The following is a 16,618-nucleotide window of genomic DNA, read 5'->3' on the forward strand; positions in this document are numbered from 1 at the left end:
AGCTCACTGCAAGCTCCGCCTCCCGGGTTCACGCCATTCTCCTGTCTCAGCCTCCCGAGTAGCTGGGACTACAGGCGCCCGCCTCATCGCCCGGCTAGTTTTTTTTTTGTATTTTCTATTAGAGACGGGGTTTCACCGTATTAGCCAGGATGGTCTCGATCTCCTGACCTCGTGATCCGCCCGTCTCGGCCTCCCAAAGTGCTGGGATTACAGGCTTGAGCCACCGTGCTTTTAACAGATAGCAAGATACCCTGCCAGCAGCCCATGATGCTGGTTTGCTGCGTGGACGAGTTACTGCATCTGGCCTAAAGTTTAACAGCACAAGTCCTTCAGTGACTGAATTAGGCAAGCTTATGATTAACCATTTTTACCATTTAATTAGCTGTTTTATATGTGCATTTCCTCCCAAGTCTTATGTTCAATGTGACATTTGGTTTATCGCACACTAGTTTCAGAAGTAAGCCTGAAAAAGAATCTTACTGTCTCCGGAGGCCTGAATAGCACATCTGTTTATATGTGAATCTGCTGCAGAACCCCCAACACGGAAACCAGGTGACATTCAGGGAGCTCAAAGCAGGAAAACATTCAGAAGCATTTCTTCTGGGAAAGGACAGAGGGTTTATAAATCTCATCCTGAAAATATATAACCAAAAGCCTAGTGCATCACCATTTTATCTTCTTTAAGATTCTACTTTCATGAACTCACATAATCACTTTCAATCACATATGAGCATCTCACAGCATGTCATCCTTCTCTCACAGGAAAATAAAATTTGATTTTGATCCTTCAAAATCTACCTCTGATTTACTACTAGCTTTGTGTGGCACTAATTCTCATAACATTTTCACATTACAGTTTAAATAAATAGAATAATGATCAATGGTAATGCAAGAGGAGAACCTTAATGTAGAGAAAACATTTGGCTACACACACACACATATACCCTGTGACTTGCTAGAGTGAGCCATGTGAGAGAAAATGGAACTACTACTGGAACAGAAATAACTTACAGTAAAAATTTTCAGGCAGTTAAAATAAATAGGATAGACCAGGCACGTTGGGATCCCAGCATAGCAATTTATAAATAGGACCCCCACACTTTGGGAGGATGACATGGGAAGATCACCTCAGATCAAAAGTTCAACACCAGCCTGGACAACGTGGCAAAATCCTCTCTATAAAAAATACAAAAATTAGCCGGGCATGGTGGCACATGCCTGTGGACCCAGGTACTCAGGAGGCTGAGGTGGGAGGATTGCTTGAGCCTGGGAAGTCGAGGCTGCAGTGAGCTGAGATCACGTGACTGCACTCCAGGTTGGACAACAAAGTGAAACCTTGTCTCAAAAAAATGATAAATAAATAAACAGATAAATAAATAAATAAGATAGACTGCTGTCTCAAATAACTTTCTCTAAACAGAAAGGAAGAGAGATAAAGATTGAAGGAAGGAAAAGAGGGAGGAAGAAAAGAGGGAGGAAGGGAGGCAAGCAGGTAACAATTTTCCAGACACTTTATTTATTTATTTATTTATTTATTTTTGAGACAGAATCTTGCTGTCACCCAGGCTGGAGTGCAATGGCGCTATCTCGGCTCACTGCAACCTCCACCTCCCGGGTTCAAGCATTTCTCCTGCCTCAGCCTCCTGAGTAGCTGGGAGTACAGGTGCTTCCTACCACGCCCCGCTAATTTTTGTATTTTTAGTAGAGATGGGGCTTCATCATATTGGTAAGGCTGGTCTTGAACTCCTGACCTCAGGTGATCCATTCGCCTCACCCTCCCAAAGTGCTGGAATTACAGGCATGAGCCATTGCTCCAGGCCTATCTTTGAAACTGGATTAATGCACATTTCATATGGAAATATAGACAGCATTCTCTATCATTCTTAGCATGGTCATCATTCTCATGAGATATGTATTAATCCTGTTTCAAAGACAAGAAACTCAAGTATTAGACTTCTCTTGACTTCTGTTGCCTCCTTTTGTATGCAGAGAAATTAAGTGGCTACACTTCTGCCCCTGTATTTTTTTTTCCCAGCCCCCTCCACCCATCCCGCTCCTGGGTGGGAGAACTGACTGAATCTAATGGAAGAACAGGGAGGAGATACTGAGCCTGTGTAGATGCCTCTTCTTCCTTCTTTTTCCTGAGGACCAATGCACCTGAGCTGATTTTCACAGCTGCTTTGCCAGGTGTAGTGTCTGCCTCAGTATGGGGAGGTCTGCCTAGATCTAGGACCACAGTGATGGGGTGTGGGTAAGTACGCACGTTCTGAAACCCAGTATGAGAAAGTTTATTGGCCTTCATATATAAGCCAAATTCTCTCTGACTCAGAATATAGGTGCTGTTTTGACACCCATTTGCTTTACTACTTTGCCTCAAATCTCAGCTGATCAAACGTCCTGCAGAAAAGAGGAGTATTATTTTATTGGGTCTGTTTGGATCCCAGACCCTAAACTTGTAGAAATTCATTTACTTGCTTAAGGCCACAGAGCTGGAAAGAGACAGGAACAATCAATGAATCCAGTCTGTCTACACTCACTCAGGGTGTGTACCACTTCTTGCCTCCATCATTACAGAAGAGCAGCACCTCATTCTGAGATGGCAAGTTCTGAAGGATGATTAAGGGCCCAGGGGAAACTGATGCCTCTGCCTTTGAAACATAGAGCACAGCCTAACAGTGAACTTCGTTAAGCTGCAAATCATTCAGGAAAGTCTTTCAAAAGCTTGGAAATGTATTAAACAAGTTGGAAAAGTCCAGAGACAGTCAAAAGAGACTGACCCTTGCAGAATGCAGACAGGAGGTGGGTTGAGGGAGGAAGGCAGGACTTCGTATGTATCAGCCCTTAATATATCTATAATTTCTTTCATATCTCTCCATTAGAATGAAGCTCCGGGAGTTTTATTTCCGGATGCCCTTCTAGTGCCTAACCCAGGGCCTGGCACTGACTTAGTAAATATTTTTTGATCAGGTGCATGCCTATGTATGATGAAAGAGAAGAAGGAAAGCAAGAAATTGCCAGCCTTTCTAAGTTGTTTGCTTATCTTTTTCCTTCTTCTTCTACTGACATTACTGCTGTTTTTCCTCCTCCTCCTCTTCCTCCTCTTTCTCCTTCTTTCCCTATCCATCTTCCTTCCGTCTCGCTTCCTGTCCTCCTTCTCCACCTTCTTCTTCCACATTTCTAAGTAATATGAACACTTCTAGGACTACAAATTTGGGATATTTCACCTCAAAGGTATTTTCTGTTCTGTACAATGGGAAAAACAGGCCAAGTTTCCAGATCTCTCAAAATAATGCTATTTTGGCTACTGGATTTTTTTAAAGTTTTCTCTAATTAAATCTACTTTTAAAAATTTCTAAAATTTAAGAATATTTATAAATTCTTTATTTTTTCCATAACAGCTAATGCCACATTCTAGTTTAATAGGATTTGCAAATTTCAGTAATGTCTTCCTGCTCCCTTGTTCAGACTCAGAAACAGTGTCATAAAGGAGACTGGACATAGTTCTGTTACTGAGATGCAATTGAATCATCTGCACCACTTTTCTTTTCCATACAGATTATTTGCAAACTTTTATAATCTTGGAGTAGGAGAAAAAGCGCTGGAGACATGAGATTTAGAGGCAAGAAGCAACGTGTGGTCCCAGCTCACTATGGTCCTACTGTCTGACTTTGAACATTTCCTTGAGTTCTCTAAGTCTGATTTTGCTCAGGACAAATAAGGTGACCTTAAGGTCACTGCTTCTAAATAGTCTGATTCTACTACTCTCATTTTGTCACAAAATCAGTATCATCTTTACATCTTCCTCTTACACTATAAAGGCATTTAAAAATCCTGCATTTTCTTCTTATAGAGAACACTCAAGACTCACTTCCACACCTCATTTTCATAATCAGACTTTTTCATTTGTTCTTTGGTCACTCTGGTAGTTATATTGTAGTTTCCTTTGTTCAGTCTCCAAGATTTTCATCAACTTTCCTCTAATTACTTTAAAAAGTAAAGACAGGTATCTTAGTTTCCCATTGCTGCCACCACAAATTACCCCAAACTCAGTGGGTTAAAACCACACAGATTTGTTCTCTTACAGTTTTGGAGGTCCGACATCTGAAATCAGTTTCATTGGGTTAGAGTCAAGGTGTGAGCAAGGCTGGTTATGCCTGGGAGCTCCAGGGGGAGAAACCATTTCCTTGCCTTTTTTAGCTTTTAGTGGTCACCTGTATTTTGTGACTTGCAACCCCTTCGTCCTTCTTCCAACACATCTCTCCATCTCTGCTTCTGTCACTCCATCACCCTGTCCTGTATGTAGTCAAGTCTCCTTCTGCCTCCTGTTACAAAGATGCCTATGATCACTTTAGGGCCCACCCAGATAATCCAGACCATCTCCCCATCACAAAACCCCTCATTTAAACACAGCTGCAAAGTTCCCTTTGCCAAATAAAGATGTAGACATCTTTTGGGGGCCATTATCCAGCCTACCACAGTGGGACTTTCTCACCATTTGGAGCACAGAGTTCTCATTTTAAAAAGTCTTTCCTGGGGCACTTGTACACACATGTTTATAGCAGCACAATTTGCAGCTGCAAAAATATGGAACCAGCCTAAATGCCCATCAATCAATGAGTGGTAAAGAAAATGTGGTATATATACTTCATGGAATACTACTCAGTCATAAAAAGGAATGAAATAATGGCACTCACACCAACCTGGATGGAACTGGAGACCATTATCCTAAGTGAAGTAACTCAGGAATGGAAAACCAAACATTGCACAGTCTCACTGACATGTGGGAGCTAAGCTATGAGGATGCAAAGGCATAAGAATGATACAATGGACTTTGGGGACTCGGGGGGAAGGCTGGGAGTGGGGTGAAGGATAAAAGACTACACATTGGGTACAGCATACACCGCTTGGGTGACAGGTGCACCAAAATCTCAGAAATCACCACTAAAGAACTTATCAACGTAACCAGATACCATCTGTTCCCCCAAAACTATTAAAATAAAATAAAGAAGTCTTTCTTGGTTTACCTTACAATATGCATCAAAACTAGGTTTTGTTTTGGTTTAAGTATTATGTCACCCTTTCCTTTGTTTCTAGCTAGTATGCCTAGTTCTGGATAGGTTTTCCTTTACCTTATTTCAGGCTGCCATGTTCCTTAGCAACATTTTCTGTCATTAAAATCATCCCCCTTATAATCTTCAAGATCTGCTGAATTCTGATGTTCTCCACTCTTGAGTCAAGGACATTAAAAAGAAAATTGTTTTTCTATGCTCACTACACTTCTGACATCAAATGTGTGGATTTTCCACACCCAGGAGTTCTCCCATTCTCTGTAGACACCAACTGGGTGACCTACAATTTAGTTTCATTCTAACACTAACTACCTGAGTTAGCGCAGACCCCACAGGTTAAGGGCTCAGTCCCCCAAGATTGTTCCCACTTCAGATGCCAATTCCAAGGAGAGGGTCCCTAGGTCACCCAGACTTAGGTCTGACTTAATCATTCCTCACTACCAAATGAGAATTCCCATAACCCCATTCTCAGGTTAGATAATTTGCTATAACAGCTCTCAGAACTCAGGGAAACTCTTTACTAACATTTACTGGTTTATTAGAAAAGATATTGTAAAGGATACAAATGAACGGTCAGATGAGGAGGTATGGAGGTCAAGGTATGAGAGCTGGTGCAGAGATTTTATACCCTTTCTGGGGATGCCACCTTTCTGGTACTTCCACTTGTTCACCAACCTGGAAGCTCTCTGAACCCCTTCTTTTAGGGTTTCTACAGAGGTTCCATTATGCAGGAATGATTGACTAAATTATTGGCCACTGGTGATAGAACTCCATCTCCAGTCACTCTCTGCTCCCAGGAGGCTGGTGGTGGGGGGTGGGGGGGTGAAATTTCTAACACTCTCATCACATGGCTGGTTCCTCTGGCAACCCCAACTCCCATCCTGAAGCTATCTAGGAGCCCCAGCCACCAATCATCCATTAGCACACAAAAAGAGACATTTATCACTACTAGGATTCCAAGGGTCTTACAAGCTATTGTGTCAGGAACAAGAGATAAAGACCAAATATATATTTCTTATTATGTCACAAGTCCACATAGTCACAACCTGGCAAACAGCACTGTTTTGCTAACAATGTTAGGAGTAGTTAACTATGAACCAAGTTCATGGGGCTTCTGAAAAGACAACAGGCACTTACCTGAAACCAAATGGCCAGGGGGGTGCACCTGCTCATCGCTGAACACCCTCCCAGAAGAAGCTCACAGGCCTGCACAAAGAGTATTATTCTCAGCCTCCATCTCAAAGTATCACACATTTTGAACAGAGGCTATTTGAGCCTTCCACTGATTGTATTCTCATTTTCCTGGGAAAGCTTAAGAAACATTTGATAAAGCTTAAGAAATATGGCCTTGCATTGGCCCTAAAATATCAGTACAAGAGCGGATAGGCAATACTACACCATGAGAGAAGGAAGTGACAACAATGTGCTTGAATCTTAAGCTAAATTATTCAAGCAGATGGAGTCAGGAAAACACAAGTGCTCTCTCTGATGGAATCTGCTCACTGGATCGGAAAATAGGACTTCAAGGAGCCCACAGTTGTCTGTTCTGAGCTCCAGCTGCAGGAAAGCAGTGTTCTGTGTCCCTGACCCAATCCCTAAGAGAAATCATTCTTTTTCTGTTGGGTATAGAAATCTCAACATATGCACTCCACCAGTGACAAATTTGCCAGTTGTTGAAATGGTTCTATATAAAGAGAGTGATGTTTTGACTTTAAACAGACAAAAGTTTAATATAAGCTGTGTATTAGTCCATTTTCACATGGCTATGAAGAAACATCTGAGACCGGGTAATTTATAAAGAAAAAGAGGTTTAATGGACTGACAGTTCCACATGGCTCGGGAGGCCTCACAATCATGGCAGAAGGCAAAGGAGGAACAAAGGCATGTCTTACATGGTGGCAGGCAAGAGAGCATGCGCAGGGCAACTGCTTTTTATAAAACCATGAGACTTACTCACTATCACAAGAACAGCATACGTAAAACCCTCTCCCATTATTCAGTTACCTCTCACTAAGTCCCTTCCACAATACATGAGAATTATGAGAACTACAGTTCAAGATGAGATTTGGGTGGGGACAGAGGCAGGGCATATCAGCTGAAACCAGGTTCCCGTCATAGGAGAACTCTGTCCATTAGAACTATCAGTGGACTGACTGGGCCATCTTGAGATAGAAAATTTCCTGTCACTGACTCTTCAATAGGAGGTCAGACAACTACATCTCAGAGTGTGGCAGAGGGGATTTAAGTTATAAATAGAGAGATGAAAGAGAGAATTAGCCTCAATGTCTTCGAAGAGTCTTATAAGCTTGGTATTGAATCATTCTAAGGCCAAGTCTAATGTGATCTGATGACTCACCTCAAGACATTAACCTGAAAGACCTCAAGGAGACCAGTGAATTCTGTGTCCACCCAAAATGCTCAGGTTGCCTTCCAAACAAAATTTTATCATTCTAGAAGCAGAATACACTTTAATCAATCTAGCCAGTCAGGGACCTTCCCAAAAGAAAGGACAGATAAAGCTAAAAGTGGATGACCAGAGACTAAAACAAAAATGTCCAATATCTACCTCTGAAGCTGGATATCGATGGTCCCAAAGGAAACCCTACAAAAGGGCATATAGTCCTTCTCCTTTCACCTGAGTCTTCCTTAAGGTGTACTGGGCAGAAAAACAAAACAAAACAAAACAAAAAACTAAGAGTCACTGTGTTGCCGAAGCAGGGTCAAAGCTGTGGACCTTTTGTCCTTGAGTAACTCGGTGTGGAGCACTGGATCAATGACCTCAGAGTCCACATGACAAAGCCTCTTTAAGTCACCCATTCTGGAATCTTCTCTTGGAGGAATGACCCTAGGATTGGTGTTTCTTGGAAGCCCTCTCTTTCTGGATTGTGCCCTGTAAAAATTGTGTCTGAGATATCAACAAGCTCGAGCAAGTGCTCTGTCCTGGAGAAGGCCAGGAAGGAAGGAACTAGGTGGTCAAGGAGAAAGGTGGCATGGGGCAGAATTCTCCTCTAGATTCAGGTCAGCTCTCTTTGGGTAGCACCAAAACAATAGGGTTTGAAACCAAAGCCTTGTGTTAATGAACACTGTCATCTGCTCCCAGAGCATAAGACAGTGCCTGCACACTTGGCATGTATGAATGACTATTGTTGAATGAATGAATGAATCAGTAAATAAATCTCCATAGCATTTTTTTTTTTTTTTTTTTGATACAGAGTCTCGCTCTGTCACCCAGGCTGGAGTGCAGTGGCACAATATCGACTCACTGCAATCTCTGCCTCACAGACTCAAGTAATTCTCCTTCCACAGCCTCCTGAGTAGCTGGGATTACAGACACACGCCACTGCAGCCAGCTAATTTCTGTATGTTTAGTAGAGAGAGGGTTTTACCATGTTGCCCAGGCTGGTCTTGAACTCCTGACCTCAGGCGATCCATTCGCCTTGGCCTCCCAAAGTGCTGGGATTACAGGCATGAGCCACCACACCCAGTTGATGATTATGGGTTTAGAGGAGGACTAGAGATTTAGTGGGGTGGGGGTTGGTTGCAGCCAAGAGAAATAAATAACTTAAAAAAAACAATGACCCTAGCTTCAAACATGCACGCCTACCACTTGGTATTTGCCATCTTCCTTATTAGAGACTCTCAGATTCCTCTCTGATGTTATAAGCCATCAGACAGACCCAAACCAATGACAACAGACACTGAATGTAGGGCTGGAGGTTGGGAGGTGGGGGAGTCATTTCCATTTCTTTCAGCATCTCAGACTGACAATGAGTCATCTGTATCTGCGACCAATGCCTGTCCACATGACCCTGACACAGCCTGTGTTATCTTTCTTTCCTCATCAGAAACCTGGCTTCCCCATGTGCTTGTTTAAGTCTTGTATGGGGAGACATCTAATTAGGCTTAGGGACTGGGCTCTCACTCTGTAGCAGCCCTGGAGGAGCAAAGACAACTGTCTTGGCATCTGCTCTCAGCAGACTTGCTCTCTGGATGATTTACTGGGGAGGAAAAAGGGGGGCTGTTATTGTCACTTACTCTATATATATGTTAATTCTTAAAGATCACACTATTGCCACTATCTATGAGTATGAAATTATTCATGGTCCATCCAGTGCTGCATACATGCTGGACTTGGCTGTATTTGTCTTAGCAGGAGCTGGTAACAGCCTGATGCTGACAGCAGGTCTATGACAGCGCAAGGTTCACAGTAGCCTTCCTACTGGAGCTACAGTGGGAACGGTGACATTCCCAAGGGGTCTCAGCTGTGACCCAGCACTGGTGCAGACAGCACGCAAAGGTTATCACAGCTAAAAACAGCTTCCCGAAAGGGCAGGTCAAACATCAGTTATGCCTCATTCGCAGAACAAGATCCACTTGTGACTAGTGGTTTCAATGTTCATTTTTCACATGGAGATGAGCCAATTTCTCATTAGCCTCTTGTTTTGTTTGTTTTGCTTTGTTTTCCATAAGAATTGTGGGATAAGGGTAGGGCACAGTGGCTCATGCCTGTTATCCCAGCACTTTGGGAGGCTAAGACAGGAAGATCACTTGATTGAGGTCAGGAGTTTGAGACCAACCTAGGGAATGAAGCAAGACCTTATCTCTTAAAAAAAAAAAAAGTCCTAGCTACTCTGGATGCTGACATGGGAGGATCGATTGAGCCAGGACTTTGAGGTTGCAGTGAGCCATAATCGCACCACTGCACTTCAGCCTGGGTGACAGAGAAAGATCCTGTCTCTTAAAAAATAAAATAAAATAAAATAAAATAAAATAAAATGAAATAAAATAAAATGAAATAATGGGATAAAAATTGTCTTGCCTTTCAACTGTAAGCATGAATCCTATTTAAATGCATCTAAGCTAAAACTGGTCTTCTTCATTACATGCATCTCTCTATACGAACATACATAATACATCCCAGAAACCCTTAAGCAAAGTACTCAAGTGATCAAACCTCTCCAAAGGGAAGACAGAGGGTCATAGGCCCTTCACAGCTTTAGACATTGAGATTGCGTCCTCATCTTCCCTCGCTGGTCATACTTAGCACATAGGATGTGCTGTGGGAGCGAGAACCAGACATCATTTGTCAGTGACAGCTGTCTGGACAGCTGGGGAGAGCCCTGTGTTACCTTCTTAGAACTCTCTGGCTGGCTCTTTTGCATTGACCTTTCATATTGCCTGCAGCACACTAGCTCTGGGAAATGACATCTCCAAACTAAAACTCTAGTCATTTTTCACTTGTACAGTCAGAGTTCTTTCTCCAGATCTCCAATCTGTTATTGCATCTCACCACCTCCTCCTCTGTGGCCACTGCCCCCACATCAGTCCAGAATCTCCACTTCCTTCTTCCACTGCCCTCTTTTCACAAGACACAAGGCTTGCTGCCAAGTATTCACAGAACAAGCAATGTGAGAATTTCAGAGTGAGGAATAAGAACCTAAGTATCCCCTTGTCTCAGATGCCCTACTGCCCTAGAAGTTCTCTGGACTGAAATGAGAGTGGTTACTTTTGAGTGAGGAACTGTGGTTTTGGAAACTGCAATTCAGCAAGACTTCCATTCTGAATACGGACTCGGTGAAAGTCTGTGTGTAATGCTGTCTTTATCTGAGTTTTCCTCTACCATTTCTTGTTTAATTTGGTCTTGATAGCTACCAGAGTGTCATTAGCACACCAAAATGAAGTGGGAGCATAATAAGAAAATGTTAAAACATTAAAATGTTGGTGTAGTCCAACTGATATACATATATTCTATTCTATAAGAAGAAAAAAGGAGGGAAAGGAAAGGGAAGTGAAGACAGAGGGAACGAGGGAGGGAAGGAGGGAGGGAGGAAGGAGAGAAAGAAAACTAAGCCAAACCTTTATGTTTTTTGTATTTCTTTGAGACAGAGTCTCGCTCTGTCACCAGGCTGGAGTACAATGGTGTGATCTCAGCTCACTGCAACCTCCAGCTCCCTGTTTCAAGTGATTCTCCTGCCTCAGCCTCCTGAGTAGCTGGGATTACAGGCACACGCCACCATACCCAGCTAATTTTTGTATTTGTGGTAAAAACAGGGCTTCACCATATTAGCCAGGGTGGTCTTGATCTCTTAACCTCGTGATCCACCTGCCTCAGCCTCCCTAAGTGCTGGGATTATAGGCACAAGCCACTGTGCCCTGCCAGCCAAACATTTTTAATAAAATTTATCTGGGTGCCAGTATACGCAGGCTACATGAGTAAGAAACTCCGATCACCATTTCCACTAACCTTTACAAGGAAATACTTTCACATTTAGGGTTTGAAAGGTGCTATGTATTTATTCTAATCTAGCCCTACCAGATCATTAAATAAACAAGCAAGCCACTGCAATTCAGTGAGATCTGCACTACCTCTAGTTGAAGAAGATATAAAGTGTTGTGAATGCACCAGGAAGGAAGAGACACATTGCCCGAGGAGGGATTGCAGAAAAGGAACAAACTGAGCCTGGCTGTGAAGGATGAGGAAGATTTGCTCAGAGCCAGAGTGAGAGAGGCAAAGCATGAACAATAAAGGGTACAAATTCAAATGTGGCCTTAACTTACCTTCTCAAAGCCATAGTTGAAATGAGGTTAGAGAATTTTACAGATGCATCTGTGTCTGTTACTATAAATCTAGACAACTGAAAGTTCAGCTCACCCTCATTGGACATCAGTCAAATTAGAAGGCTGTTTTCAGTTTAATTTTTCCTTGGAATAGAGCAAGTAGACAATCTGACAGTATTAACCTAGACTGTGGCATATGCAACTGGAGGCTGAATATTTTAAAGGAACAGATAGAATATTGATAACTGGCAGCCAAGAAAGTGCCTAAAAGCCCATCCTTGCCATTCAGACATTCTTCTGCATTGCCCTAGGCATTCTTTCCCTGCTTTTTCTATTCCTGATAGCATTTTACCATATCCAAATCTCTACAATATTAAAACAATTACAATAACAAAAAGCTTGTATGAAACATCCACGACTTCCCTACCCCCCACATCTCCCTCACTGATAAACTCTTGTTTTCCCTTCTACATCTCAGCTCATGGCAACTGCTACAACTCCCTTTGTCAAGGTTGCTAAAGATCCAATTATGTCTAAATCGAAGGACCTCTTCTTTTTTCTTAGCTTCATGACCTCTCTGTAGCATTGACTGCTTGGTCTGTTTCTGAGCAATTTCATGTTTGTCACTTTCAACCTCCCCTTGATCTTCTTCTCTCTTCCTCGCCCCTTTCTTCCTTCTTTTCTTTCCTCCTTCCTTTCTTTTCTTCCCTCTTCCCTTTTCTTTTCTCATTTCTTGTGGGGTTCTTTGTCTTCAGCCACAGGTTGGCTTTATAATTTCTTTTCTTCTCACTCTAAGCATTCTTGCAGATAGATCTTATTTCTTCAATTAATCAATAAATCAAATTACTCTCAAACCTACATCTACCCACCCAAAATCTCCCTTGAGCATCCCAGAATCTACAAATGCCCACAGCCCTGCTCCACAGGGAGCTGGAAGTGAATGTTGTACATCAAGACTGGCAGCTTGTGCTCGCTTCCGCAGCACATATACTAAAATTGGAATGATACAGAGATTAGCATGGCCCCTGCACAAGGATGACATGCAAATTCACGAGGCGTTCCATATTTTTGTACCAGCCATTGCAAAAACATGCCAAAATGTAAAGACCAACGAGGCTAGGAAGAAACTACATCAAATAACGAGCAAAATAACCAGTTAATATCATAATGGCAGGATCAAGTTCACACACAACAATACTAACCTTAAATATAAATGGACTAAATGCTCCAATTAAAAGACACAGACGGGCAAACTGGATAAAGAGTCAAGACCCATCAGTCTACTATATTCAGGAGACCCACCTCACATGCAGAGACATGGCTCAAAATAAAGGGATGGAGGAAGATCTACCAAGCAAATGGAGAACAAAAAAAAGCAGGGGTTGCAATCCTAGTCTCTGATAAAACAGACTTTAAACCATCAAAGATCAAAAGAGACAAAGAAGGCCATTACACAATGGTAAAGGGATGAATTCAACAGGAAGAGCTAACTATCCTAAATATATATGCACCCAATACAGGAGCACCCAGATTCATAAAGCAAGTCCTTAGAGACTTACAAAGAGACTTAGACTCCCATACAATAATAATGGGAGACTTCAACACTCCACTGTCAACATTAGACAGATCAACGAGACAGAAAGTTAACAAGGATATCCAGGAATTGAACGCATCTCTGCAGCAAGCAGACCTAATAGACATCTATAGAACTCTCCACCCCAAATCAACAGCATATACATTCTTCTCAGCACCACATCGCACTTATTCCAAAATTGACCACATAGTTGGAAGTAAAGCACTCCTCAGCAAATGTACAAGAACAGAAATTATAACAAACTGTCTCTCAGACCACAATGCAATCAAACTAGAACTCAGGACTAAGAAACTCAATCAAAACTGCTCAACTACATGGAAACTGGATAACCTGCTCCTGAATGACTACTGGGTACATAACGAAATGAAGGCAGAAATAAAGATGTTCTTTGAAACCAATGAAAATAAAGATACAACATACCAGAATCTCTGGGACACATTTAAAGCAGTGTGTAGAGGGAAATTTATAGCACTAAATGCCCACAAGAGAAAGCTGGAAAGATCTAAAATTGATACTCTAACATCACAATTAAAAGAACTAGAGAAGCAAGAGCAAACACATTCAAAAGCTAGCAGAAGGCAAGAAATAACTAAGATTACAGCAGAACTGAAAGAGATAGAGACACAAAAAAACCTCCAAAAAATCAATGAATCCAGGAGTTGGTTTTTTGAAAAGATCAACAAAATTGATAGACTGCTAGCAAGACTAATAAAGAAGAAAACAGAGAAGAATCAAATAGACACAATAAAAAATGATAAAGGGGATATCACCACCGATCCCACAGAAATACAAACTACCATCAGAGAATACTATAAACACCTCTACACAAATCAACTAGAAAATCTAGAAGAAATGGATAATTTCCTGGACACTTACACTCTCCCAAGACTAAACCAGGGAGAAGCTGAATCCCTGAATAGACCAATAGTAGGCTCTGAAATTGAGGCAATAATTAATAGCCTACCAACCAAAAAAAGTCCAGGACCAGATGGATTCACAGCTGAATTCTACCAGAGGTACAAGAAGGAGCTGGTACCATTCCTTCAGCAACTATTCCAATCAATAGAAAAAGAGGGAATCCTCCCTAACTCATTTTATGAGGCCAACATCATCCTGATACCAAAGCCTGGCAGAGACACAACAAAAAAAGAAAATTTTAGACCAATATCCCTGATGAACATCGATGCAAAAATCCTCAATAAAATACTGGCACACCGGATCCAGCAGCACATCAAAAAGCTTATCCACCATGATCAAGTGGGCTTCATCCCTGGGATGCAAGGCTGGTTCAACATATGCAAATCAATAAATGTAATCCAGCATATAAACAGAACCAAAGACAAAAACCACATGATTATCTCAATAGATGCAGAAAACGCCTTTGACAAAATTCAACAGCCCTTCATGCTAAAAACGCTCAATAAATTCGGTATTGATGGAACGTATCTCAAAATAATAAGAGCTATTTATGACAAACCCACAGCCAATATCATACTGAATGGGCAAAAACTGGAAAAATTCTCTTTGAAAACTGACACAAGACAGGGATGCCCTCTCTCACCACTCCTATTCAACATAGTGTTGGAAGTTCTGCCTAGGGCAATCAGGCAAGAGAAATAAATCAAGGGTATTCAGTTAGGAAAAGAAGAAGTCAAATTGTCCCTGTTTGCAGATGACATGATTGTATATTTAGAAAACCCCATTGTCTCAGCCCAAAATCTCCTTAAGCTGATAAGCAACTTCAGCAAAGTCTCAGGATACAAAATTAATGTGCAAAAATCACAAGCATTCTTATACACCAGTAACAGACAAACAGAGAGCCAAATCATGAGTGAACTTCCATTCACAATTGCTTCAAAGAGAATAAAATACCTAGGAATCCAACTTACAAGGGATGTCAAGGACCTCTTCAAGGAGAACTACCAGCCATTGCTCAGTGAAATAAAAGAGGACACAAACAAATGGAAGAACATACCATGCTCATGGATAGGAAGAATCAATATCGTGAAAATGGCCATACTGCCCAAGGTAATTTATAGATTCAATGCCATCCCCATCAAGCTACCAATGAGTTTCTTCACAGAATTGGAAAAAACTGCTTTAAAGTTCATATGGAACCAAAAAAGAGCCTGCATTGCCAAGACAATCCTAAGTCAAAAGAACAAAGCTGGAGGCATCATGATACCTGACTTCAAACTATACTACAAGGCCACAGTAACCAAAACAGCATGGTACTGGTACCAAAACAGAGATATAGACCAATGGAACAGAACCGAGTCCTCAGAAATAATACCACACATCTACAGCCATCTGATCTTTGACAAACCTGACAAAAACAAGAAATGGGGAAAGGATTCCCTATTTAATAAATGGTGCTGGAAAAATTGGCTAGCCATAAGTAGAAAGCTGAAACTGGATCCTTTCCTTACTCCTTACATAAAAATTAATTCAAGATGGATTAGAGACTTAAATGTTAGACCTAATACCATAAAAACCCTAGAATAAAACCTATGTAATACCATTCAGGACATAGGCATGGGCAAGGACTTCATGTCTAAAACACCAAAAGCAACGACAACAAAAGCCAAAATTGACAAATGGGATCTAATTAAACTAAAGAGCTTCTGCACAGCAAAAGAAACTACCATCAGAGTGAACAGGCAACCTACAGAATGGGAGAAAATTTTTGCAATCTACTCATCAGATAAAGGGCTAATATCCAGAACCTACAAAGAACTCAAACAAATTTACAAGAAAAAAACAAACAACCCCATCAAAAAGTGGGCAAAGGATATGAACAGACATTTCTCAAAAGAAAACATTCATACAGCCAACAGACACATGAAAAAATGCTCATCATCACTGGCCATCAGAGAAATGCAAATCAAAACCACAATGAGATACCATCTCACACCAGTTAAAATGGCAATCATTAAAAAGACAGGAAACAACAGATGCTGGAGAGGATGTGAAGAAATAGGAACACTTTTACACTGTGGTGGGATTGTAAACTAGTTCAACCATTATGGAAAACAGTATGGCGATTCCTCAAGGATCTAGAACTAGATGTACCATATGACCCAGCCATCCCACTACTGGGTATATACCCAAAGGATTATAAATTATTCTACTACAAAGACACATGCACACGTATGTTTATTGCGGCACTATTCACAATAGCAAAGACTTGGAATCAACCCAAATGTCCATCAGTGACAGACTGGATTAAGAAAATGTGGCACATATACACCATGGAATACTATGCAGCCATAAAAAGGGATGAGTTTATGTCCTTTGTAGGGACATGGATGCAGCTGGAAACCATCATTCTCAGCAAACTATCGCAAGAACAGAAAACCAAGCACCGCATGTTCTCACTCATAGGTGGGAACTGAAC

General features: G+C 41.5%; 1 protein-coding gene and 1 non-coding gene across 2 annotated transcripts in view; one reads left to right on the plus strand and one right to left on the minus strand.

The window, feature by feature from the left end:
- KIAA1217 (KIAA1217 ortholog) overlaps positions 1-16,618 on the minus strand; it is an 846,584-nt gene that overhangs the window by 613,110 nt on the left and 216,856 nt on the right. The gene's annotated exons all lie outside the window — the stretch shown is intronic.
- Positions 12,594-12,697, plus strand: LOC111550064. Its single transcript, XR_002733908.1, has one exon. It is a non-coding gene; the product is annotated as a U6 spliceosomal RNA (small nuclear RNA).

The sequence above is a fragment of the Piliocolobus tephrosceles genome, chromosome 9 (genome assembly GCF_002776525.5).
Source record: "Piliocolobus tephrosceles isolate RC106 chromosome 9, ASM277652v3, whole genome shotgun sequence".
Lineage (NCBI taxonomy): Eukaryota > Metazoa > Chordata > Mammalia > Primates > Cercopithecidae > Piliocolobus > Piliocolobus tephrosceles.